The sequence below is a fragment of the Hyperoodon ampullatus genome, assembly GCF_949752795.1.
Source record: "Hyperoodon ampullatus genome assembly, chromosome: 4".
Taxonomy (NCBI): Eukaryota; Metazoa; Chordata; class Mammalia; order Artiodactyla; family Ziphiidae; genus Hyperoodon; species Hyperoodon ampullatus.
In genome coordinates, this window is record NC_136917.1 from 39,815,443 (window position 1) to 39,842,103 (window position 26,661).

General features: G+C 37.4%; 1 protein-coding gene across 1 annotated transcript in view; it reads left to right on the forward strand.

Moving 5' to 3' along the window:
- NLRP3 (NLR family pyrin domain containing 3) overlaps positions 1 to 26,661 on the forward strand; it is a gene marked incomplete at both ends in the record, with an annotated part of 64,421 nt that overhangs the window by 23,392 nt on the left and 14,368 nt on the right. The window lies entirely within an intron of this gene.

A 26,661-nucleotide genomic window follows, 5' to 3' on the forward strand; every position in this document is an offset into this window, starting at 1 on the left:
TTCTTATTTCTATGCAGCCCCTTCTTTGTTTTTTGTGCGTTGGTCCTTGTTCTGTTCCCCAGGGTCTGCTAAGAGATGCTGATCTCAATTCCTCAGAGACAACAGTCACACTCTAGGTCTTCTCATATTTTGCCTGGATGTCTCTAAACCCTTAACCCTTAACTTGGCTTAGCACTTTCACCTATTTAGTTATGTTGTCCTAGGTGAGGGTTGGTCTGTTAATGTCTCTATTCGAAGTACAATGCCCAGACCTGAACCTGATACTCCTAAAGATGTGTGGTGGATCTTTCACCTCCTGTGGCAGGGCTCACTATACTGTCACCGGTGAAGCCTGGGATTTCCTTATATTTCTGGCAATCACATTAGATCATGAGTTCTACTGGATGTCTGCAGTCAATAATAATACACATTTTGGGGGCGTTTCTAACACCAATAACCAATTCTCTGCACACACCAACTGGGTGTCTTACAAGTCAATTTGATTTTGACGCTAACTACCCAGAGTTATTACAGACCCTTCAGCTAAGGTCTCAGTCCAAAAAGACTGCCTCCACCAACCCCTGCCAACGTCAGACATCAATTTCAAGGAGTGGGTCCCCAGATTACTCACACTTCTTTCTGACTTGGCTACAAATTGAGGATTCACACGACCCCCTACTCAGGTGGGAAAATTTGCTAGAGTGACTCATAGAAATCAGGGAAATACTTTATTTACATTTACATTTTTTATAAAGGGTACAAATAATCAGATGAAGAGACACATAGGGTGAAGTACAGAAGGGTCTGGAGCCCAGGGGCTTCTATCCCCATGGAGTTGGGGTGCTTTACCCTCCTGTCTTGTGGATATATTCACCAACCAACCCAGAAGTTCTCCAAATCTCATTGTTCAAGAGATTTTATAGAGATTAATCTCCAGCCTTCCTCCCCTCTCCTTCCTGGAAGTTGGTGGATTCGGCTGAAAGTTCCAACTTTCTAATCGCTTGGGCTTTCTGATGATCAGCCCATCTGAGCCTATCTAGGGGCCCGAACTTAAGTTACCTCATTAGCATAAACTCAGGTGTGATCAAAAGGGGCTCCTTTGAATAACAAGAGACACTCCTATTACTCAGGAAATCCCCAGGGTTTTAGGACCTCTGAGCTGGGAATGGGGGACAAAGACCAAATGTATTTCTTGTTTTAAATTTTTTTAACATCTTTATTGGAGTATAATTGCTTTACAATGGCGTGTTAGTTTCTGCTTTATAACAAAGTGAATCAACTATACATATACATATATCCCCATATCTCCTCCCTCTTGCATCTCCGTCCCACCCTCCCTATCCCACCCCCCTAGGTGGTCATAAAGCACCGAGGTGATCTCACTGTGCTATGCAGCTGCTTCCCACTAGCTATCTATTTTATATTTGTAGTGTATATATTTCCATGCCACTCTTTCACTTCATCCCAGCTTACCCTTCCCCCTCCCCACGTCCTCAAGTCCATTCTCTATGTCTGCGTCTTTATTCCTGTCCTGCCCCTAGGTTCTTCAGAACATTTTTTTTTAGATTCCATATATATGTGTTAGCATACAGTATTTGTTTTTCTCTTTCTGACTTACTTCACTGTGCATGACAGACTCTAGGTCCATCCACCTCATTACAAATAACTCAATTTTGTTTCTTTTTATGGCTGAGTAATATTCCATTGTATATATGTGCCTACCACAAAAATAACCACTGATAAGTGCACTTTACCATGTATCACTGCTCTTCCATGTTCTTTACATGGGTTATCTCAGTTGGCCTCACAAAAACTACACTGAGTAGATATCAGTGTCTCCAATTGAAAGACGAGAACGTGAGGCTCAAAGAGATTAAAGGCAGTGGAACCCAATGCACATATAGTCCAGTGTAACCCACCACCCACCCCTTAACTCCAGCACAACACTGCCTCACGATGAGTTGCTAGTAGGCTCTCTAGAAGGCTTCTACAATATATCCTGCCCTCTCCAACCTGTGTGGCACCTCACATTTAGGTCTGTTAAATTTCTTCATATCTTTCTTTTGACTCATTTTCTAGGCATTTTTTACTTTTTTATTATTTTTATTTTTTATTTTATTTTATTTTTTTGCAGTATGCGGGCCTCTCACTGATGTGGCCTCTCCCGTTGTGGAGCACAGGCTCTGGACGCGCAGGCTCAGCGGCCATGGCACACAGGCCTAGCCGCTCCGCGGCATGTGGGATCTTCCCGGACTGGGGCACGAACCCGTGTCCCCTGCATCGGCAGGCGGACTCTCAACCACTGCGCCACCAGGGAAGCCCTCTAGGCATTTTTTAAATTTAATTTTTAAAAATATACAGCAGGTTCTTATTAGTAATCTATTTTATACATATTAGTGTATACATGTCAATCCCAATCTCCCACTTCATCCCACCACCTCCTCCACCCCTCTGCTTTCCCCCCTTGGTGTCCATAAGTTTGTTCTCTACATCTGTGTCTCTATTTCTGCCTTGCAAACTGGCTCATCTGTATCATTTTTCTAGATTCCACATATATGCATTAATATACGATATTTGTTTTTCTCTTTCTGAATGACTTCACTCTGTATGACATTCTCTAGGTCCATCCATGTCTTTACAAATGACCCAATTTCATTCCTTTTTTATGGCTCAATAATATTCCATTGTATATATGTACCACATCTTCTTTATCTCTACATCTGTCGATGGGCATTTAGGTTACTTCCATGACCTAGCTATTGTAAATAGTGCTGCAGTGAACATTAGGGTGCATGTGTCTTTTTGAATTATGGTTTTCTCTGGGTATATGCCCAGTAGTGGGTCATAAGATAATTCTATTTTCAGTTTTTTAAGAAACCTCCATACTGTTCTCCATAGTGGCTGTATCAATTATATTCCCACCAACAGTTCAAGAGGGTTCCCTTTTCTCCACACGCTCTCCAGCATTTGTTGTTTGTAGATTTTCTGATGATGCCCATTCTAACCAGTGTGAGCTGATACCTCATTGTAGTTTTGATTTTCATTTCTCTAATAATTAGTGATGTTGAGCAACTTTTCATGTGCCTCTTGGCCATCTGTATGTCTTCTTTGGAGAAATGTCTATTTAGGTCTTCTGCCCATTTTTTGATTGGGTTGTTTGTTTTTTTAATATTGAGTTGCACGAGCTGTTTATATATTTTGGAGATTAATCCTTTGTCCATTGACTCATTTGCAAATATTTTCTCCCATTCTGAGGATTGTCTTTTTTATAGTTTCCTTTGCTATGCAAAAGCTTTTAAGTTTCATTAGGTCCCATTTGTTTATTTTTGTTTTAATTTCCAATACTCTGGGAGGTGGGTCAAAAAATGTGCTGCTGTGATTTATGTCAAAGAGTGTTTGTTCTTCCTATGTTTTCCTCTAAGAGTTTTATAGTGTCTGGTCTTACATTTAGGTCTTTCATCCATATTGAGTTTATTTTTGTGCATGGTGTTAGGGAGTGTTCTAATTTCATTCTTTTACATGTACTGTCCAGTTTTCCCAGCACCACTTATTGAAGAGACTATCTTTTCTCCATTGTATATCCCTGCCTCCTTTATCATGGATTAGTTGACCATAGGTGCATGGGTTTATCTCTGGGCTTTCTATCCTGTTCCACTCATCTATATTTCTGTTTTTGTGCCAGTACCATATTGTCTTGATTACTGTAGCTTTGTAGCATAGTCTGAATTCAGGGAACCTGATTCTTCAAGCTCCAGTTTTTCTCCTCAAGGTGGCTATGGGTATATGGGGTCTTTTGTGTCTCCATACAAATTTTAAGATTTATTGTTCTAGTTCTGTAAAAAATGCCATTGGTAATTTGATAGGGATTGAATTGAATCTATATATTGCTTTGGGCAGTATAGTCATTTTCACGGTATCAATTCCTCCAATCCAAGAACATGGTATATCTCTTGATCTGTTTGTGTCATCTTTGATTTCTTTCGTCAGTGCCTTGCAGTTTTCTGAGTACAGGTGTTTTACCTCCTTAAGTAGGTTTATTCCTAGGTATTTTATTTTTTTTGTTGCAATGGTGAATGGGATTGTTTCCTTAATTTCTCTTTCTGATCTTTCATCATTAGTGTATAGGAATGCAAAAGATTTCTGTGCATTAATTTTGTATCCTGCAACTTTACCAAATTCATTGATTAGCTCTAGTAGTTTTCTGGTAGCATCTTTAGGATTCTCTATGTATAGTATCATGTCATCTGCAAACAGTGACAGCTTTACTTCTTCTTTTCCGATTTGGATTCCTTTTATTTCCTTTTCTTCTCTGATTGCTGTGGCTAAAACTTCCAAAACTATGTTGAATAAGAGTGGTGAGAGTGGACATCCTTGTCTTGTTCCTGATCTTAGAGGAAATGCTTTCAGTTTTTCAGCACTGTGAATGATGTTTGCTGTGGGTTTGTCATATAGGGCCTCTATTATGTTGAGGTAGGTTCCCTCTATGCCCACTTTCTGGAGAGTTTTTTTCATAAATGAGTGTTGAATCTTGTGAAAAGCTTTTTTTGCATCTATTGAGATGATCATATGGTTTTTATTCTTCAATTTGTTAATATGGTGTATCACATTGATGGATTTGTGTATATTGAAGAATCCTTGCATTCCTGGAATAAATCTCACTTGACCAAGGTGTATGATCCTTTTAATTTGTTGTTGGATTCTGTTTGCTTGTATTTTGTTGAGGATTTTTGCATCTATATATATCAGTGATGTTGGTCTGTAATTTTCTTTTTTTTTGTATTATCTTTGTCTGGTTTTGGTATCAGGGTGATGGTGGCCTCATTGAATGAGTTCAGCAGTGTTCCTCCCTCTGCAATTTTTTGGAAGAGTTTGAGAAGGATGGGTGTCAGCTCTTCTCTAAATGTTTGAAAGAATTCACCCATGAAGCCATCTGGTCCTGGAATTTTGCTTGTTGGAAGATTTTAAATCACAGTTTCAATTTCATTACTTGTGATTGGTCTGTTCATATTTTCTATTTCTTCCTGGTTCAGTCTCGGAAGGTTATACCTTTCTAAGAATTTGTTCATTTTTTTCCAGGTTGTCCATTTTATTGGCATAGAGTTGCTTGTAGTAGTCTCTTATGATGCTTTGTATTTCTGTGGTGTCTGTTGTAACTTCTTTTTCATTTCTAATTTTATTGATTTGAGTCCTCTCCCTCTTTTTCTTGATGAGTCTGGCTAATGATTTATCAATTTTGTTTATCCTCCCAAAGAACCAGCTTTTAGTTTTATTGATTGTTGCTATTGTTTTCTTTGTTTCTATTTCACTTATTTCTGCTCTGATCTTTATGATTTCGTTCCTTCTGCTAACTTTGGGTTTTGGGTTTTTTTCTCTAGTTCCTTTAGGTGTAAGGTTACATTGTTTATTTGAGATTTTTCTTGTTTCTTGGGTTAGGATTGTATTGCTATAAACTTCCGTCTTAGAACTGCTTTTGCTGCAACCCATGGGTTTTGGATTGTCGTGTTTTTGTTGTCATTTTTCTCTAGGTATTTTTCGATTTCCTCTTTGATTTCTTCAATGATCTCTTGGTTATTTAGTAGTGTATTGTTTAGCCTCCATGTTTTTGTGTTTTTAATTTTTTTTCCCCTGTAATTTATTTCTAATCTCATAGCGTTGTGGTCAGAAAAGATGTTTGATATGATTTCAATTTTCTTAAATTTACTTAGGCTTGATTTGTGACCCATGTGCACTTGAGAAGAATCTGTAATCTGCTGTTTTCAGATGGAATGTCTTATAAATATCAACTAAATCTACCTGGTCTATTGTGTCATTAACACTTGTGTTTCCTTATTAATTTCCTGTCTGGATGATCTTTCCATTGGTGTAAGTGAGCTGTTAAAGTCCCCCACTATTATTGTGTTACTGTCGATTTCCCCTTTTATAGCTGTTAGTAGTTGCCTTATGTATTGTGGTGTTCCTATGTTGAATGCATATATATTTATAATTGTTATATCTTCTTCTTGGATTGCTCCCTTGATAATTATGTAGCATCCTTCCTTGTCTCTTGAAATTTTCTTTATTTTAAAACCTATTTTATCTGATATGAGTATTGCTACTCCAGCTTTTTTCTGATTTCCATTTGCATGGAATATCTTTTTCCATCCCCTTACTTTCAGTCTGTATGTGTCCCTAGGTCTGAGGTGAGTCTCTTTTAGACAGCATATATATGGGTCTTATTTTTGTATCCATTCAGTGAGCCTGTGTTTTTTGGTTGGAGCATTTAATCCATTCACATTTTACATAATTATCTATATGTATGTTCCTATTACCATTTTCTAATTGTTTTGGGTTAGTTTTTATAGGTCCTTTTCTTCTCTTGTGCTTCCCACTTAGAGAAGTTCCTTTAGCATTTATTGTAGAGCTAGTTTGGTGGTGCTGAATCCTCTTAGCTTTTTCTTGTTTGTAAAGCTTTTGATTTCTCAGTCAAATCTGAATGAGTTCCTTGCCAGTAGAGTAATCTTGGTTGTAGATTCTTCCCTTTCATCACTTTAAATATATCATACCACTCCCTTCTGGCTTGTAGAGTTTCTGCTAAGAAATCAGCTCTTAACCTTATGGGGCTTCCCTTGTATGTTATTTGTCATTTTTCACTTACTGCTTTTAATAATTTTTCTTTGTCTTTAATTTTTGTCATTTTGATTACTATGTGTCTCAGTATGTTTCTCCTTGGGTTTATCCTGCCTGGGACTCTCTACACTTCCTGGACTTGGGTGGCTATTTCCTTTCCCATGTTATGGAAGTTTTTGACTATAATCTCTTCAAATATTTTCTCAGGTCCTCTCTCTCTCTCTTCTCCTTCTGGGACCCCTATAATGTGAATGTTGTTGCATTTAATGTTGTCCCAGAGGTCTCTTAGGCTGTCTTCATTTCTTTTCATTCTGTTTTCTTTATTTTGTTCTGTGGCAGTGAATTCCACCATTCTGTCTTCCAGGTCACTTATCCATCCTTCTGCTTCAGTTGTTCTGCTATTGATTCCTTCTAGTGTATTTTTCATTTCAGTTATTGTATTGTTCATCTCTGTTTGTTTGTTCTTTAATCCTTCTAGGTCGTTGTTCTTTAATTCTTCTAGATCTTTGTTAAACATTTCTTGCATCTTCTCGATCTTTGCCTCCATTCTTTTTCCGACGTCCTGGATCATCTTCACTATCATTATTCTGACTTCTTTTTCTGGAAGGTTGCCTATCCCCACTTCATTTAGTTGTTTTTCTGGGGTTTTACCTTGTTCCTTCATCGCTACATAGTCCTCTGCCTTTTCATTTTGTCTGTCTTTATGTGAATGTGGTTTTCATTCCACAGGCTGCAGGATTGTAGTTCTTCTTGCTTCTGCTGTCTGCCCTCTGGTGGATGAGGCTATCTAAGATGCTTGTGCAAGCTCTCTGGTGGGAGCAACTGGTGATGGGTAGAGCTGGGTGTTGCTCTGGTGGACAGAGCTCAGTAAAACTTTAATCCATTTGTCTGGTGATGGGTGGGACTGTGTTCCCTCCCTGTTGGTTTTTTGGCCTGAGGCAACCCAGCACTGGAGGCTACAGGCTCTTTGGTGGGGCTAATGGGGGGCTCTTGGAGGGCTCACAACAAGGAGTACTTCCCAGAACTTATGCTGCCAGTGTCCTTGTCCTCGTGGTGAGCCACAGCCACCCCACCCCACCTCTGCAGGAGGCCCTCCAACACTAGCAGGTAGGTCTGGTTCAGTCTCCTATGGGATCACTGCTCCTTCCCCTTGTGTTCTGATGTGCACACTACTTTGTGTGTGCCCTCCAAGAGTGGAGTCTCTGTTTCCCCCAGTCCTATCGAAGTCCTGCAATCAAATCCCACTAGCCTTCAAAATCTGATTCCTTGGGAATTCCTCCTCCCGTTTCTGGACCCCCAGGTTGGGAAGCCTTACGTGGGGCTCAGAACCTTCACTCCAGTGGGTGGACTTCTCCAGTTTGTTGTTTGTTGTTCTCCAGTTTGTGAGTCACCCACCCTGTGGTTATGGGATTTGATTTTATTGTGATTGTGCCCCTCCTACCATCTCATTGCAGCTTCTCCTTTGTCTTTGGATGTGGGGTATCTTTTTTGGTGAGTTCCAGTGTCTTCCTGTCCGTAATTGTTCAGCAGTTAGTTGTGATTCCGGTGCTCTCAGAAGATGGAATGAGTGCACGTCTTTCTACTCTGCCATCTTGAAGAAATCTCTGTGCTGGTGTCTGGACTTATTGAGGCTTAGGTTCTTTGTGTCTCAGTGCAGAAGAACTTCAGTGAGAGGCACCGTGATAGGCAAGAAGTAAATTTATTAATGTAGGATGCTTGTAAGAGATGCAAGCGGGCAAGTGAGAGAGCTGTCTAGGCATTTTTGAATCATGAGCCTGTCAGTATTACCTAGACATATAACAAGCAAACTGTAAATGTCTTCATTAATGTTACTGACAGAAATACCAACCAGATCAGCACCAAATACAGCAGGAAGGGTCTTTACTGAGGAATAATCTGTTAATCCATAATTGAAACCCATAGATGTTCACAAAGCTCTGTTACCTCCTTGGGCCTGTCCCAGTGACCCATCCTCAGGTATTGCCAAACTCTTTACCAAAAAAAGTCTATATTCAATGCCTTCGTTTCCTTCCCTTATATCATTACTCTATCTCAGCAATTTGGCTTCTGCTACTCTTGGTTTGTTCAAAAGATATGATTGAGCCCCTTTATTTTCCAGGTACTCTGGGGGCTCAGTTGTGGGTGTTGATAGTAGCAGTGAGTAAAACAAACCAAGACCTGGGTTTCACAAACATTCTTATAGTGGGTGATAAACTCTAGACAATAGACAAGCAAAACAATGTACAATATATGTAAGTGGTATAGTAAAAACTGGAGTGACAATGAGGACTACTTCCTTGCCCAAGTGTTCAGTAAATGCCTCTCATGCAGATGACATGGGATCGGGTACTAAATAAACTGAGAGTGAGAGCCATGAAGAAGCCAGGGGAAAACACTCCACACAAAGCAAAAAGAAGTGAAGAGGCTCAGAGCATAAACTCTCAGTTGACCCTCAGTGATCCTGTTTCTGACTCTTGTAGATTCTCATCAGTCCTAATCCTAGTTAAAATCTGTTGCCTTTAATTCTGTTCATCATCTCCTCCTTGAAACCCTTCTTTCTTGTTTTTAGGGCACTGCTCAGTTTTTCCTGCTAATTTTGTAGCTTCTGCTTCTCTGGCTTCTGCATTGACTTCTCTTCCTGTGGTCTGGGGATTTCACGATTGGTTTTCTTTTTCACTCAATGTTTCTACACTCTCTGGGAACTCTCATATGCCCCTCAGCTTTGAAAACAACCTGTATACAGGTGGCTCCCCAAACAGATCTTAAACCTAGATATTGCTCTTGTGCTTTTTTCTTTTTAAATAGACATTTTTTTAGAGGGGAATTAGGTACAGCAAAATTGAGAGGAAGATACAGAGATTTCCCATGTGCCCCCTACCTCACATATGCATAATCTTCCCCATTATCACCATCATCCCCCAGAGTGGTACATTTGTTACAGCTGATGAACCTACACTGACATATCATAATCACCCAAAGTTCATAGTTTACATTAGGTTCACTCTTCATTTGGTATGCTCTGTGGGTTTGGACAATTGTATAATGATATGTATCTACTATTGTAGTAACATAGAGAGTAGGTATACTGCCCCCAAATCCTCCATGCTTGGTCTATTCGTCCCACCCTCACTTCTAATCCCTAGTAACCACTGATCTTTTTACTGTCTCCATAATTTTGCCTTAAACAGAATATCATACAGTTGGAATCATACAATATGTAGCCTTTTCAAATTGGCTTGTTTTATTTGATAATAAGTATTTAAGTTTTTGCCATTTCTTTATAGCACTGACTAGTATTCCATTGTCTGGATGTACCAGTTTATTTATCCATTCACCTAATGAAGGATATCTTGTTTGCTTCCAAGTTTTGATAATTATGAATAAAGCTTCCATAAACATTTGTGTACAGGCTTTTGCATGGACATATGTTTTCAGCTCCTTTGGGTAAATACCAAGGAGTGATATTGCTGGATCATATGGTAACAAATGTTTAGTTTTGTAAGAAACTGAAAAACTGTCTTCCAAAGTGGGTATAAAATTTTGCATTCCCCCCACCAATGAATGAGAGTTCCTATTGCTCCATATCATTGCCAGTATTTGGTGTTTTCAGTGTACCAGACTTTGGCTGTTCTGATATGTATGTGGTGGTATCTCATTGTTGTTTTAATTTGCATTTCATTGATGACATATGATGTGGAGCATATTTTCATAAGTTTATTTGCCATCTGTATATCCTCTTTGCTAAGGTGTCTGTTAAGGCATTTAGCCCATTTTTTGACTGGATTTTTTCTTTTCTTATTGTTGGGTTTTAAGTGTTCTTTGTATATTTTGGATAATAGTCCTTTATCAGATATATCTTTTGCAAATATTTTCTCCCAGTGTAACTTGTCTCTTTATTCTCTTGACAGTGTCTTTCCCAGAGAAGAAAATTTTAATTTTGATAAAGTCCAACTTATCAATTATTTATTTCTTGGATCATGAGTTTGGTCATAGCCAAACTAAAGTCATTGCCAAACCCAAAGTCCTCTAGATTTTCTCCTATGTTATCTTCTAGGAGTTTTATAGTTTTGTGTTTTACCTTTAGGTCTGTTTTGAGTTAATTTTTTGTGTTATTTTTGTGAAAGGTATGAGTGTCTGGATTCATGTTTTTGTATGTGGATGTTTAGTTGTCCAGCACCATTTTTTGAAAGGACTTATCTTTGCCCTTTCTCCTTTGTCAAAGATCAGTTGACTATATTTATGTTCCTCTATTTCTGGGCTCTCTATTCTGTTCCATTGATCAATTTGTCTATTCTTTTGTCCTCATTACTGTTATTTTACAGTAAGTCATTGAGCTGAATAGTGTCAGTCCTCCAAATTTGTTCTTTTCCTTCACTATTTTATTAGCTATTCTGGGTCTTTTGCTTCTACATATAAACTTTAGAATCATTTCATCAATATCCACACACACAGAAAAACTTGCTGGGAAGTTTATTGGGACTGCATTGAATCTATAGATCACGTTGGGCAGAATTGACATCTTGACAACATTGAGTCTTCCTATCCATGAACATGAAATATCTGTCCATATATGTAGTTCTTTGATTTCTTTTATCAGGCTTTTGTAGTTTTCCTTATGTAGATCTTATACATATTTTGTTAGATTTATACCTAAGTATTGTTGCTGAAATTCAGCCTCTGTTCACCTGCACTGAATAAGAATGTGGACACAGAGTTTTGGATGAAGTAGAAAAGAATAGCTTTATTTCTTTGCCAGGCAAAGGGGGCCACGGTGGGCTAATGCCCTCAGAACTGTGAGTCCCACCCTGGAGGGTGTAGTAAGGAGCCTTATAGTGTTCAAGGAGCAGGGTGTGGTCAGCTTGTGGACATTCTTCTGATGGTTGGTGGTGAGGTAATCAAGAGTCAGCATCATCAACCTTCTGGTTCCAAATGGTCTGGGGTCTACGCACTTGTGGGCAGCATACAGTTAACTTCTTCCACCTGGTGGGGGTTTCAGTTTCTGCAAAACAGCTCAAAGGACATGGCTCAGAATAGTATCTATAGTTCTTGAGGAAGAACTAAAGGTCCTTGACTTTGTTTAATGACTAAAGTATTATTATTTTGTCTTGCTTGACTGTTTTCCTTTCTTTCTGCATTTTCTCACTTCTCTGATTACATTTATTATTTGACTAAAGTTTTTCTTCAGACAAAAGGCAGGTGGAGGACATGGGTGTAGGTCTATTCTGGGAAGGCCTCATAGGGTCCTGCTCGGTTAAAATGTTTCAGTGTTTTGGGTGCTAATATAAATGGTATTGTGTTTTATTTCAAATTCTACTAGTTCATTGCTAGTATAGGAAAGGGATGGATTTTTTAAGTTAAATTTTTATTTTATATTAGAGTATAGTTAATTTACAATGTTGTGTTAGTTTCAGGTGTTCAGCTAAGTGATTCAGTTATACATATTCATATATCCATTATTTTTCAGATTCTTTTCTCATATAGGTTATTATAGAATATTGAGTAGAGTTCCCTGTGCTATACAGTAGGTCCTTGTTGATTATCTATTTTATATATAGTGATGTGTATATGTTAATCCCCAAATCCTAATTTATCCCTCTCTCCCCACATTTCCCCTTTGTTAACCATGAGTTTGTTTCCCAAATCTGTGAGTCTGTTTCTGTTTTGTGAATAAGTTCATTTGTATCATTTTTTTCTTTTGAGTCCACATATAAATGATATCATATGATATTTGTCTTTCTCTGTCTGACTTACTTCACTTAGTATGATAATTTCCATATCACTCCATGTTGTTGCAAATAGCATTGTTTCATTCTTTTTTTATGGCTGGGTAATATTCCATTGTATATATGTACCACATCGTTTTTTAAAATAGTTGATTTACAATGTTGTGTTTATTTCTGCTGCACAGCAAAGTGATTCAGTTATACACATATTTATATATACCTTCTTTTTTCAATATTCTTTTCCATTATGGTTTGTCCCAAGATACTGACCATAGTTCCTTGTGCCATACAGTAAGACCCCATTGTCCATCCATTCCATATATAGCAGTTTGCAACTGCTAATCCCAAACTTCCACTCCATCCCCCCAACCCCCTCCCCCTTGGCAATCACAAGTCTATCCTCTATGTCTGTGAGTCCATTTCTGTTTCATAGATAAGTTCATTTGTGTCATATTTTAGATTCCACATGTAAGTGATATCATATGGTATTTGTCATTCTCTTTCTGAGTTACTTCACTTAGTATGACAATCTCTAGTTCCATCCCTGTTGCTGCAAATGGCATTATTTCATTCTTTATTTTTTTAAGTTTTGGCTGCATTGGGTCTTCGTTGCTGCGTGTGGGCTTTCTCTAGTTGCGGCGAGTGGGTCTACTCTTCGATGAGGTGCACGGGCTTCTCATTGTGGTGGCTTCTCTTATTGTGGAGCACAGGCTCTAGACACGTGGGCTTCAGTAGTTGTGGCACGTGGGCTCGTAGTTGTGGCCCATGGGCTCTAGAGTGCAGGCTCAGTAGTTGTGGTCCACAGGCTTAGTTGCTCCGTGGCAGGTTGGATCTTCCCGGACCAGGGATTGAATCCATGTCCCTGCATTGGCAGGCAGATTCTTAACCACTGCACCACCAGGTCGCTATTTCATTCTATTTTTATGGATGGGTTGTATTTCATTATAAATATATAAATATATATACCGCATTTTTTAACATCTTTATTGGAATATAATTGCTTTACAATGTTGTGTCTCTGCTGTATAACAAAACTGAACCAGCTATATGTATACATGTATGCCCATATCCCCTTTCTCTTGTGCCTCCCTCCCACCCTCCCTATCCCACCCCTCTATGTGGTCACAGGGTACCAAGCTGATCTCCCTGTGTTATGCAGCTGCTTCCCACTAGCTATCTGTTTTACATTTGGTAGTGTATATGTGTCAGTGCTACTCTCTCACTTCATCCCAGCTTACCCTTCCCCCTCCCTGTGTCCTCATAACCTTATATCCTGCAACCATGCTGAAATTGCTTTTTCATTCTAGGAGTTTTTTTTGTCAGTTCTTTCAGATTTTCTATATGGAAGATCATGTCCTCTGTGAACACAGCTTTATTTTTTCTTCCCAATCTGTATACCTTTTACTATTTTTCCTTTTGCTGTCTTATTGCATTAGCTAGGACTTCTACTATGATGAAGAAAAGGAGTGGTGAGAGGGGACATCCTTGTCTTTTTCCTAATCTTAGCGGGAAAACTTCAAGTTCCTTACCTTTAAGTATACTGTTACCAGTAGGTTTTTTTGTAGATTTTTAAAAACAAGTCCAGGAAGTTTCCCTAATTCCTAGTTTGCTGAGTACTTTTATCATGAATTGGTGTTGGATTTTATCAAATGCTTTTTCTGTATCTATTGATATGATCATACAATTTTTTCTATATTCTGTTGATGTGATGGATTATATTAATTGATTTTCAAATGTCGATTCAGTCTTTTTTTTTTTTTTTTTTTAAATTTTTTTTATTTTTTTATTTTTTTTATTAGTTTCTGCTTTATAACAAAGTGAATCAGTCATACATATACATCTGTTCCCACATCCCCTCCCTCATGCATCTCCCTCCCTCCCACCCTCCCCATCCCACCCCTCCAGGCGGTCACAAAGCACCGAGCTGATCTCCCTGTGCTCTGCGGCTGCTTCCCACTATCTATCTACCTTACGTTTGGTAGTGTATATATGTCCATGCCTCTCTTTCCCTTTGTCACAGCTTACCCTTCCCCTTCCCCATATCCTCAAGTCCATTCTCAAGTAGGTCTGTGTCTTTATTCCCGTTTTACCCCTAGGTTCTTCATGACATTTTTTTTTTTTTTAATTCCATATATATGTGTTAGCATACGGTATTTGTCTTTCTCTTTCTGACTTACTTCACTCTGTATGACAGACTCTAGGTCTATCCACCTCATTACAAATAGCTCAGTTTCGTTTCTTTTTATGGCTGAGTAATATTCCATTGTATATATGTGCCACATCTTCTTTATCCATTCATCCGATGATGGACACTTAGGTTGTTTCCAGCTCCGGGCTATTGTGAATAGAGCTGCAATGAACATTTTGGTACATGTCTCTTTTTGAATTATGGTTTTCTCAGGGTATATGCCTAGTAGTGGGATTGCTGGGTCATATGGTAGTTCTATTTTTAGTTTTTTAAGGAACCTCCATACTGTTCTCCATAGTGGCTGTACCAATTCACATTCCCACCAGCAGTGCAAGAGTGTTCCCTTTTCTCCACACCCTCTCCAGCATTTATTGTTTCTAGATTTCTTGATGATGGCCATTCTGACTGGTGTGAGATGATATCTCATTGTAGTTTTGATTTGCATTTCTCTAATGATTAATGATGTTGAGCATTCTTTCATGTGTTTGTTGGCAGTCTGTATATCTTCTTTGGAGAAATGCCTATTTAAGTCTTCTGCCCATTTTTGGATTGGGTTGTTTGTTTTTTTGCTATTGAGCTGCATGAGCTGTTTATAAATTTTGGAGATTAATCCTTTGTCAGTTGCTTCATTTGCAAATATTTTCTCCCATTCTGAGGGTTGTCTTTTGGTCTTGTTTATGGTTTCCTTTGCTGTGCAAAAGCTTTGAAGTTTCATTAGGTCCCATTTGTTTATCTTTGTTTTTAGTTCCATTTCTCTAGGAGGTGGGTCCAAAAGGATCTTGCTGTGATTTATGTCATAGAGTGTTCTGCCTATGTTTTCTTCTAAGAGTTTGATAGTTTCTGGCCTTACATTTAGGTCTTTAATCCATTTTGAGCTTATTTTTGTGTATGGTGTTAGGGAATGATCTAATCTCATACTTTTACATGTCCCTGTCCAGTTTTCCCAGCACCACTTATTGAAGAGGCTGTCCTTTCTCCACTGTACATTCCTGCCTCCTTTATCAAAGATAAGTTGGCCATATGTGCGTGGGTTTATCTCTGGGCTTTCTATCCTGATCCACTGATCTATCTTTCTGTTTTTATGCCAGTACCACACTGTCTTAATTACTGTAGCTTTGTAGTATAGTCTGAAGTCAGGCAGCCTGATTCCTCCAGCTCCGTTTTTCGTTCTCAAGATTGCTTTGGCTATTCGGGGTCTTTTGTTTTTCCAAACAAATTTTGAAATTTTTTGTTCTACTTCTGTGAAAAATGCCAGTGGTAGTTTGATAGGGATTGCATTGAATCTGTAGATTGCTTTGGGTAGTAGAGTCATTTTCACAATATTGATTCTTCCAATCCAGGAGCATGGTATATCTCTCCATCTATTTATATCATCTTTAATTTCTTTCATCAGTGTCTTATAATTTTCTGCATACAGGTCTTTTGTCTCCTTAGGTAGGTTTATTCCTAGATATTTTATTCTTTTTGTTGCAATGGTAAGTGGGAGTGTTTTCTTGATTTCATTTTCAGATTTTTCATCATTAGTGTACAGGAATGCCAGAGATTTCTGTGCATTAATTTTGTATCCTGCTACTTTACCAAATTCATTGATTAGCTCTAGTAGTTTTTCGGTAGCATCTTTAGGATTCTCTATGTATAGTATCATGTCATCTGCAAACAGTGACAGCTTTACTTCTTCTTTTCCAATTTGGATTCCTTTTATTTCCTTTTCTTCTCTGATTGCTGTGGCTAAAACTTCCAAAACTATGTTGAATAAGAGTGGTGAGAGTGGGCAGTCTTGTCTTGTTCCTGATCTTAGTGGAAATGGTTTCGATTCAGTCTTGAATACCTGGGATAAATTCCATGTGATCATGGTATATAACTTTTTATACATTGTTGGATTCAATTTGGTAATATTCTGTTGAGGATTTTTGCACCTTTGCTCATAAGAGATATTTATAATGCTGGCTTCATAGAATGAGTTTGGAAATGTTCCCTTTGCTTCTCTCTTCTGAAAGAAGTTGTAGAGGATTGGTAAAATTTCTTCCTTCAACATTTGTTAGAATTCATCAGTGAAACCATCTGTGTCTAGTATGTTCTCCTTTGGAAGTTTGTTAATTATTGATTCAATTTCTTTAATAGATAAAGTTCTATTCAGACTATTTCTTCTTGTTTGAGTTTTGGCAAATTTTGTCCTTAAAGGATTGGTTCATTTCATCTAGCTTATAAAATTTGTGAACATAGAATTTTTGCAGGATTCCTTTATTATCCTTTTAATATTTTGGGGAACTGTAGAGATTTCCCTTTTTTCATTTCTGATATTAGTAATTTGTATCCTCTCTCTTTGTTTTTCATTAGCCTGGCTAGAAATTTATCAATTTTATTGATATTTTCAGGAGATCAGTTTTTGGATTCATTGATTTTCTTTTTCTTTTCTTTTTTTTAAAATTATTTTTGTCTGTGTTGGGTCTTCGTTGTTGCGTGCAGGCTTTCTCTAGTTGTGGTGAGTGGGGCCTGCTCTTCTTTGTGGTGCGTGGGCTTCTCATTGCAGTGACTTCTCTTGTTGCGGAGCACCAGTTCTAGGTATGCGGGCTTCAGTAGTTGTGGCTCGTGGGCTCTAGAGCACAGGCTCAGTAGTTGTGGCACATGGGCTTAGTTGCTCCGCATCATGTGGGATCGTCACGGACCAGGGCTCGAACCTGTGTCCCCTGCATTGGCAGGTGGATTCTTAACCACTGCAACACAAGGAAAGCCCAAGATTCATTGATTTTCTTTTTTAAAAAATTTATTTATTTATTTATTTATTTATTTATTTATTTATGGCTGTGTTGTGTCTTTGTTGCTGTGTGTGGGCTTTCTCTAGTTGAGACAAGCGGGGGTTACTCTTTGTTGTGGTGCACGGGCTTCTCATTGCAGTGGCTTCCCTTGTTGCGGAGCACGGGCTCTAGGCGTGTGGGCTTCAGTAGTTGTGGCACGGGGTCAGTCGTTGTGGTTTGCGGGCTCCAGAGCAGAGGATCAGTACTTGTGGAGCGTGAGCTTATTTGCTCCATGGCACGTGGGATCTTCCTGGGCCAGGGCTCAAACCCATGTCCCCTGCATTGGCAGGCAGATTCTTAACCACTGTGCCACCAGGGAGGCCCTCACTGATTTCCTTGATAAGAATTTATTGTTTTCAATTTCATTGATTCCTGCTCTAATTTTTATTGCTTTTCTTCTGCTTACTTTGCATTTAACTTGCTCTTCTTCTTCTAGTTTCCTAAGGTGGAAGCTTAGATGATTGATTTTAGATTTTTATTCTTTATTAATATATGCATCCCTTGCTATAAATTTCCACCTAAGCACTGCTTTTGCTGCATCCCACAAATTTTAAGTTGTGTTTTTATTTTCATTTAGTTTAAAATATTTTAAAATTTCTTTTGAGATTTCTTCCTTGATCCATGCTTTATTTAGAAGTGTGTTTTTTAGAAAATTGACTGTGTTATGAAATTCCATGCTAAAGGTACTTTGCCTGGGTCATTAATATTTATAACTAACCTACCCTTTGATTTGCATTAATAATGTACCTTGGGATTACACAAAGAAAAATTCATAAATATTCTGGTAAAGGGGAAAATGCAATAATTAAAACACAGTAATTAACATGGAAAGAAAAAGAAGTGTCTTGTTTAGTGTCCATGTATTTTGGAATTTTCCAGCTATCTTTCTGTTATTTATTTCTAGTTTCATCTGATTGCAGTCTGATTTGTTTTTTAAACTTGTTAAGATATGTTTTATGACACAGAATGTGGTCTACCTTGGTGAATGTTACATGTGAGCCTGAGAAGAATGTATATCCCTCAGTTGTTGGATGAAGTAGCCCATAGATGTCAATTTTTTTTAATTTATTTTTTTGAAGTATAGTTGATTTACAGTGTTGTGTTAATTTCTGCTGTACAGCAAAGTGATTCAGATATATACATATATACTCTTTTCCATTATGTTTTATCACAGGATATTGAATATAGTTCCCTGTGCTATACAGTGGGACCTTGTTGTTTATCCATTCTAAATATAATAGTTTGCATCTGCTAATCCAAAACTCCCAATCCCTCCCTCCCCTACTCCCACTCCCCCTTGGCAACCACACGTAGATGTCAATTATTTTCAGTTCATTGATAGAGTTGCTGAGTTCAACTATGTCCTTACTGATTTTCTGCCTGCTGGATCTGTTAATTTCCGATAGAGGGGTGTTAAAGTCTCCAGCAATGTGTTATAGATACATATATTTTTTCTCCTTGCAGTTCTATCAGTTTTTGCCTCACATATTTTGACTTTTTTTAGGCACACATATGTTAAGGATTGTTATGTCTTCTTGGAAAATTGACCAATATAAACAACATATAATGTCCCTCTTTATCCCTAATAATTTTCATTGCTCTGCAGCCTGCTCTGTCTGAAATTAATATAGATACTCCTGCTTTATTTTTTGAATTAAAAAAATTTTCAAGCTTTATCAAGGTATGATTGACCAATAAAAGTCATATATATTTAATATGTACCACATGATGTTTTTATATATGTATACATTGTGAACTAATTTCCACAAACAAGCTAATTAACATACCCATCACATTGTTACTTTTTTGTCCATGTGTGGTGAGAGCACTTGAATCTACTCTTAGCAAATATCAAATATTCAACATATTAACTTGGTGAATGTACAGCCACCAAGCTGTACATTCAGTCTTCAGAACTTATAACTGAAAGTTTATATTCTTTGATCAATATCTCCCCTTTTCCCCCATCCCTCCAACCTCTGGTTACCCCCATTCTACTCTGTTAACTATGAGTTTGGTGGGTTTTTTGTTTTTTTTGATTCCACATATAGGTGAGATTACATGGTATTTGTCTTCCTCTCTTTGGCTTAAATCACTTAGCATAATGTCCTCCGGGTTCATTCATGTCACAAATAGCAGGATTTCCTTCTTTTTTAAGGATGAATAATATTCCATTGCATATATGTATATCTATCTATCTATCTATCTATCTATCTATCATCATCTATCACCTATGCCACATATCCTCTGCTTTCTTTTGATTAGTGTTAGCATGCTATATCTTTCTCTATCCCTTTACACTTGTTTTTTAAAACATTGTTTCCATTCTTGTAATTTTAATCTGTATGTGTTTATATTTAAAGTGGATTTCTATTTATTTATTTACTTATTTATTTTTGGCTGCCTTGGGTCTTTGTTGCTATGCACGGGCTTTCTCTAGTTGTGGCGAGTGGGGGCTACTCTTTGGTGCAGTGTGCGGGCTTCTCATTGCGGTGGCTTCTCTTGTTGCAGAGCAAGGGCTATAGGTGCACGGGCTTCCGTAGCTGTGGCACATGGGCTCAGTAGTTGTGGCTCATGGTCTCTAGAGTTCAGGCTCAGTAGTTGTGGTGCATGGGCTTAGTTGCTCCACAGCATGTGGGATCTTCCCGGACCAGGGCTCGAATCCATGTCCCCTGTATTGGCAGGCGGATTCTTAACCACTGCACCACCAGGGAAGTCCTAAAGTGGATTTCTTGTAGACAATAAACAGTTGGGTCTTATTTTTTGTTCACTCACTGATACCTGCCTTTTAATTGATTTATTTAGATCATTGATAAATTAATTATTGCCATTGTTGGATTAATATCTCATATTTGTTCCCATTTTCCATTTATTGCTCTTGTTCTTTTATCTTATTTTTGTCTTCATCTCTTTTTCTGCCTTTTGTGACTTTAAGTGGACCTTTTATATAATTCCATTTTGTCTCTTTTCTTAGCACATCCATCATACTTTATTTTTTTTGGCTGTGCTGACTGGTTTACAGGATCTTTGTTTTCTGACCAGGGATTGAACTGGGCCCACGGCAGTGAAAGTGCTGAGTCCTAACCACTGGACAGCCAGGGTTCCCTCCATTTTACTTTCAAAAAAATTTTCTTAGTGGTTGCTCCAGAGTTTGCAATACATATTTACAACTAATCTGTCTACTTTCAAATAACCCTATGTCACTTCACAGTATGAATACCTTATAATAACAAAGTAATCCTAATTCCTCCTTTCTGTCCCTTGTATAATTGCTGTCATTCATTCAATTTATATATAAGGATATATATACACATAAATATAAATCATTGAATACATTGTTGCTCTTATTTTGAACATGATGTTATCTGTTTGATCAATTAAGAATAAGAAAAATAAAAGTTTTTATTTAATCTTCACTTGTTCCTTCTCTGGTGCTCTTCCTTTCTTTATGCACATCTGACGTATATTATTTTCCTTCTCTCTAAAGAACTTTTTAAAGTAACATTTCATCTCTTGCAAGGTGTTCTATTGGCAACAAATACCCTCAATTTTTGTTTGTGGGAGAAACAAAGGCTGAATAATATTCATTTTTGATGGCTAATTTCACAGGGTTCAGAATTCTAGGATTTTTTTCTCTCACCACTAAATATTTCACTCCATTCTTTTCTTGTTTGCATGATTTCTGAGAATAAGTCAGTTGTAATTCTTATCTTTGCTCCTAAACAGAAAAAGTATTTTCCCCCCTCTGGCTTCTTTCAGGATTTTTCCTTTACCTTTGATTTTTTGTGTTCTGAAAATGATATGCCTAGCTATAGTTTTTTTCCCCATTTTTTTGGTATCTATATTGCTTGGCATTCTCTGGATCTGTGATTTGGCATCTGACATTAACTTAGTGAAAATTTTTTGTCATATTTGTTTCCTGTAATTCTTCTGTTCCATTCTCTTCTCCTTCTGGTGTTTCCATTATGTGTGTGTTACACTCATGTGGCAACTTTTATAGTTATTCCACAGTTCTTGGATATTCTGGGTTTTATTTTCCATCTTTTTTTCTGTTTACTTTCACTTTTAGAGCTTCCTATTAAGATATCCTCAAGCTCAGAGATTCTTTTCTCAGCTATGTCCAGTCTACTAATAATCCCATCAAAGGCATTCTTCTTTTCTGTTACAGTGTTATTATTTTTGGGGTTTTTTTTTTGTTGTTTTAATCTTAGCTTTCCTTTTTGGTTCCTTCTTGAAATTTCCATCTCTCTGCTTACTTTTTTTTATGGTTTATCATAGGATACTGAATATAGTTCCCTGTGCTATACAGTAGGACCTTGTGGTTTATCCATTCCATATATAATAGCTTACATCTGCTAACCCCAACCTCCCACTCCATCCCTCCCCTAAGCCCCTGGGCTCAGGTTTTTTTTTTTTTTTTTTTTCTATAGAGCAGGTTTTATTAGTCATCAATTTTATACTCATCACTGTATACATGTCAATCCCAATCGCCCAATTCATCAAACCACCACCCCCACCACCCCTCAGCTTTCCCCCCTTGGTGTCCATAAGTTTGTTCTCTACATCTCTGTCTCAATTTCTGCCCCAAAAACCGGTTTATCTGTACCATTTTTCTAGGTTCAGTATATATGCATTAATGTACAATATCTGTTTTTCTCTTTCTGACTTACTTCACTCTGTATGACAGTCTGTAGATCCATCCAATTCTCAACAAATGACCCAATGTCGTTCCTTTTTATGGCTGAGTAATATTCCATTGTATATATGTAAAACGTTTCCTCTATCAATTCATCTGTCAATGGGCATTTAGGTTGCTTCCATGACCTGGCTATTGTAAGTAGTGCTGCAATGAACATTGGGGTGCATGTGTCTTTTTTAATTGTGGTTTTCTCTGGGTATATGCCCAGTATTGGGATTGCTGGATCATATGGTAATTCTATTTTTAGTTTTTTAAGGAACCTCCATACTGTTCGCCATAGTGGCTGTATCAGTTTACATTCCCACCAACAGTGCAAGAGGTTTCCCTTTTCTCCACACCCTCTCCAGCATTTATTGTTTGTAGATGTTCTGATGAAGCCCATTCTAACTGGTGTGAGGTGATACCTCATTGTAGTTTTGATTTGCATTTCTCTAACAATTAGTGATGTTGAGCAGTTTTCCATGTGCTTCTTGGCCATCTGTATGTCATCTTTGGAGAAATGTCTATTTAGGTCTTCTGCCCATTTTTGGAATGGGTTGTTTGTTTTTTTAATATTGAGCTGCATGAGCTGTTTATACATTTTGGAGATTAATCCTTCGTCCATTGATTCATATGCAAATATTTTCTCCCTTTCTGAGGATTGTCTTTTCATCTTCTTTTTGGTTTCCTTTGCTGTGCAAAGCTTTTAAGCTTCATTAGGTCCCATTTGTTTATTTTTGTTTTTATTTCCATTACTCTAGGAGGTGGATCAAAAAAGATCTTGCTGTAATTTATGTTAAAGAGTGTTCTTCCTATGTTTTCCTCCAGGAGTTTTATAGTGTCCAGTCTTACATTTAGGTCTCTAATCCATTTTGAGTTTATTTTTGTGTATGGTGTTAGGGAGTATTCTAATTTAATTCTTTTACATGCAGCTGTCCAGTTTTCCCAGCACCACTTATTGAAGAGACTGTCTTTTCTCCATTGTATATCCTCGCCTCTTTTGTCAGATTAGTTAACCGTAGGTGAATGGGTTTATCTGTGGGCTTTCTATCTTGTTCCATTGACCTATGTTTCTGTTTTTGTGCCAGTACCATATTGTCTTGATTACTGTAGCTTTGTAGTATAGTCTGAAGTCAGGGAGTCTGATTCCTCCAGCTCTGTTTTTTCCCCTCAAGACTGCTTTGGCTATTCGGGAACTTTTGTGTCTCCATACAAATTTTAAGACTTTTTTGTTCTAGTCCTGTAAAAAATGCCATTGGTAATTTGATAGGGATTGCATTGAATCTGTAGATTGCTTTTGGTAGTATAGTCATTTTCACAATATTGATTCTTCCAATCCAAGAACATGGTATATCTCTTGATCTGTTGGTATCATCTTTAATTTCTTTCATCAGTGTCTTATATTTTTCTGCATACAGGTCTTTTGTCTCCCAGGTAGGTTTAATCCTAGGTATTTTATTGTCTTTGTTGCACTGGTAATTTGAAGTGTTTCCTTAATTTCTCTTTCAGATATTTCATCATTAGTGTGTAAGAATGCAAGAGAATTCTGTGCATTAATTTTGTATCCTGCAAATGTACCAAATTCATTGATTAACTCTAGTAGTTTTCTGGTGGCATCTTTAGGATTCTCTTTGTATAGTATCATGTCATCTGCAAACAGTGACAGTTTTACTCCTTCTTTTCCAATTTGTATTCGTTTTATTTCTTTTTCTTCTCTGATTGACAAAGCTAGGGCTTCCAAAACTATGTTGAATAAGCGGTGAGAGTGGACATCCTTGTCTTGTTCCTGATGTTAGAGGAAATGCTTTCAGTTTTTCACCATTTAGAATGATGTTGGCTGTGGTTTTGTCATATATGCCCTTTATTATGTTGAGGTAGGTTCCCTCTATGCCCACTTTCTGGAGAGTTTTTATCATAAATCGGTGTTGAATTTTGTCAAAAGCTTTTTCTGTATCTATTGAGATGATCATATGGTTTTTATTCTTCAATTTGTTAATATGGTGTAGCACATTGATTGATTTGTGTATATTGAAGAATCCATGCATCCCTGGTATATATCCCACTTGATCATGGTGTATGATCCTTTTAATGTGTTGTTGGATTCTGTTTGCTAGTATTGTGTTAAGGATTTTTGCATCTATAATCATCAGTGATATTGGTCTGTAATTTTCTTTTTTTGTAGTATCTTTGTCTGGTTTTGGTATCAGGGTGATGGTGGCCTCATAGAATGAATTTGGGAGCCTTCCTTCCTCCACAAATTTTTGGAAGAGTTTGAGAAGGTTGGGTGTTAGCTCTTCTCTAAGTGTTTCATAGAATTCACCCATGAAGCCATCTGGTCCTGGACTTTTCTTTGTTGGAAGATTTTTAATCACAGTTTCAATTTCATTCCTTGTGATTGGTCTGTTCATATTTTCTATTTCTTCCTGTTTCAGTCTTGGAAGGTTATGCCTTTCTAAGAATTTGTACATTTTTCCCAGGTTGTCCATTTTATTGGCATAGAGTTGCTTGTAGTAGTCTCTTAGGATGCTTCATATTTCTGTGGTGTCTGTTGTAACTTCTCCTTTTTCATTTCTAATTTTATTGATTTGAGTCCTCTCCCTCTTTTTCTTGATGAGTCTTCCTAATGGTTTATCAATTTTGTTTATCTTCTCAAAGAACCAGCTTTTAGTTTTATTGATCTTTGTTATTGTTTGTTTCTATTTCATTTATTTCTGCTCTGATCTTTATGATTTCTTTCCTTCTGCTAACTTTGGGTTTTGTTTGTTCTTCTTTCTCTAGTTCCTTTAGGTGTAAGGTTAGATTGTTTATTTGCCATTTTTGTTTCTTGAGGTATGCTTGTATAGCTATACACTTCCCTCTTAGAACTGCTTTTGCTGCATCTCATAGGTTTTGGATTGTCATGTTTTCATTGTCATTTGTCTCTAGGTATTTTTTGATTTCCTCTTTGATTTCTTCAGTGATCTTTTGGTTATTTAGTAATGTATTGTTTAGCCTCTATGCGTTTCTGTTTTTTACGTTTTTTCCCCTGTAATTTATTTCTAATCTCATAGCGTTGTGGTCAGAAAAGCTGCTTGATATGATTTCAATTTTCATAAATTTACTGAGGCTTGATTTGTGACCCAAGATGTGATCTATCCTGGAGGATGTTCTGTGCGCACTTGAGAAGAAAGTGTAATCTGTTGTTTTTGGATGGAATGTCCTCTAAATATCAATTAAATCTATCTGGTCTATTGTATCATTTAAAGCTTCTGTTTCCTTATTTATTTTCATTTTGGATGATCTGTCCATTGGTGTAAGTGAGGTGTTAAAGTCCCCCACTCTTATTGTGTTACTGTCAATTTCCTCTTTTATAGCTGTTAGCAGTTGCCTTATGTATTGAGGTGCTCCTATGTTGGGTGAATATATATTTATAATTGTTATATCTTCTTCTTGGATTGAGCCCTTGATCATTATGTAGTGTCCTTCCTTGTCTCTCGTAACATTCTTTATTTTAAAGTCTATTTTATCTGATATGAGTATAGCTACTCCAGCCTTCTTTTGATTTCCATTTGCATGGAATATCTTTTTCCATCCCCTCACTTTCAGTCTTTATGTGTCCTTAGGTCTGAAGTGGGTCTCTTGTAGACGGCATATATATGGGTCTTATTTTTGTATCCATTCAGCAAGCCTGTGTCTTTTGGTTGGATCATTTAATCCATTCACATTTAAGGTAGTCGATATGTATATTCCTGTGACCATTTTCTTAATTGCTTTGGGTTTGTTTTTGTAGGTCCTTTTCTTCTCTTGTGTTTCCCACTTAGAGAAGTTCCTTTAGCATTTGTTGTAGAGCTGGTTTGGTGGTGCTGAATCCTCTTAGCTTTTTCTTGTCTGTAAAGCTTTTGATTTCTCTATCGAATCTGAATGAGATCCTTGCTGGGTAGAGTAATCTTGGTTGTAGGGTCTTCCCTTTCATCACTTTACGTATATCATGCCACTCCCTTCTGGCTTGTAGAGTTTCTGCTGAGAAGTCAGCTGTTAACCTTATGGGAGTTCCCTTGTATGCTATTTGTCATTTTTCCCTTGCTGCTTTCAACAATTTTTCTTTGCCTTTAATTTTTGCCAATTTGATTAGTTTGTGTCTCGATGTGTTTCTCCTTGGGTTATCCTGTATGGACTCTTTGAGCTTCCTGGACTTGGATGGCTATCTCCTTTCCCATGTTAGGGAAGTTTTTGACTGTAATCTCTTCAAATATGTTCTCAGGTCCTTTCTCTCTCTCTTCTCCTTCTGGGACCCCTATAATGCAAATGTTGTTGCATTTAATGTTGTCCCAGAGGTCTCTTAGGCTGTCTTCATTTCTTTTCATTATTTTTTCTTTATTTTGTTCTGCAGCAGTGAATTCCACCCTTCTGTCTTCCAGGTCACTTATCTGTTCTTCTGCCTCAGTCATTCTGCTATTGATTCCTTATAGTGTAATTTTCATTTCAGTTATTTTATTGTTCATCTCTGTTTGTTTGTTCTTTAATTCTTCTAGGTCTCTGTTAAACATTTCTTGTATCTTCTCAATCTTTGCCTCCATTGTTTTTCCAAGGTCCTGGATCATCTTCACTATCATTATTCTAAATTCTTTTTCTGGAAGGTTGCCTGTCTCCACTTCATTTATTTGTTTTTCTGGGGTTTTATCCTGTTTCTTCATCTAGTACATAGCCCTCTGC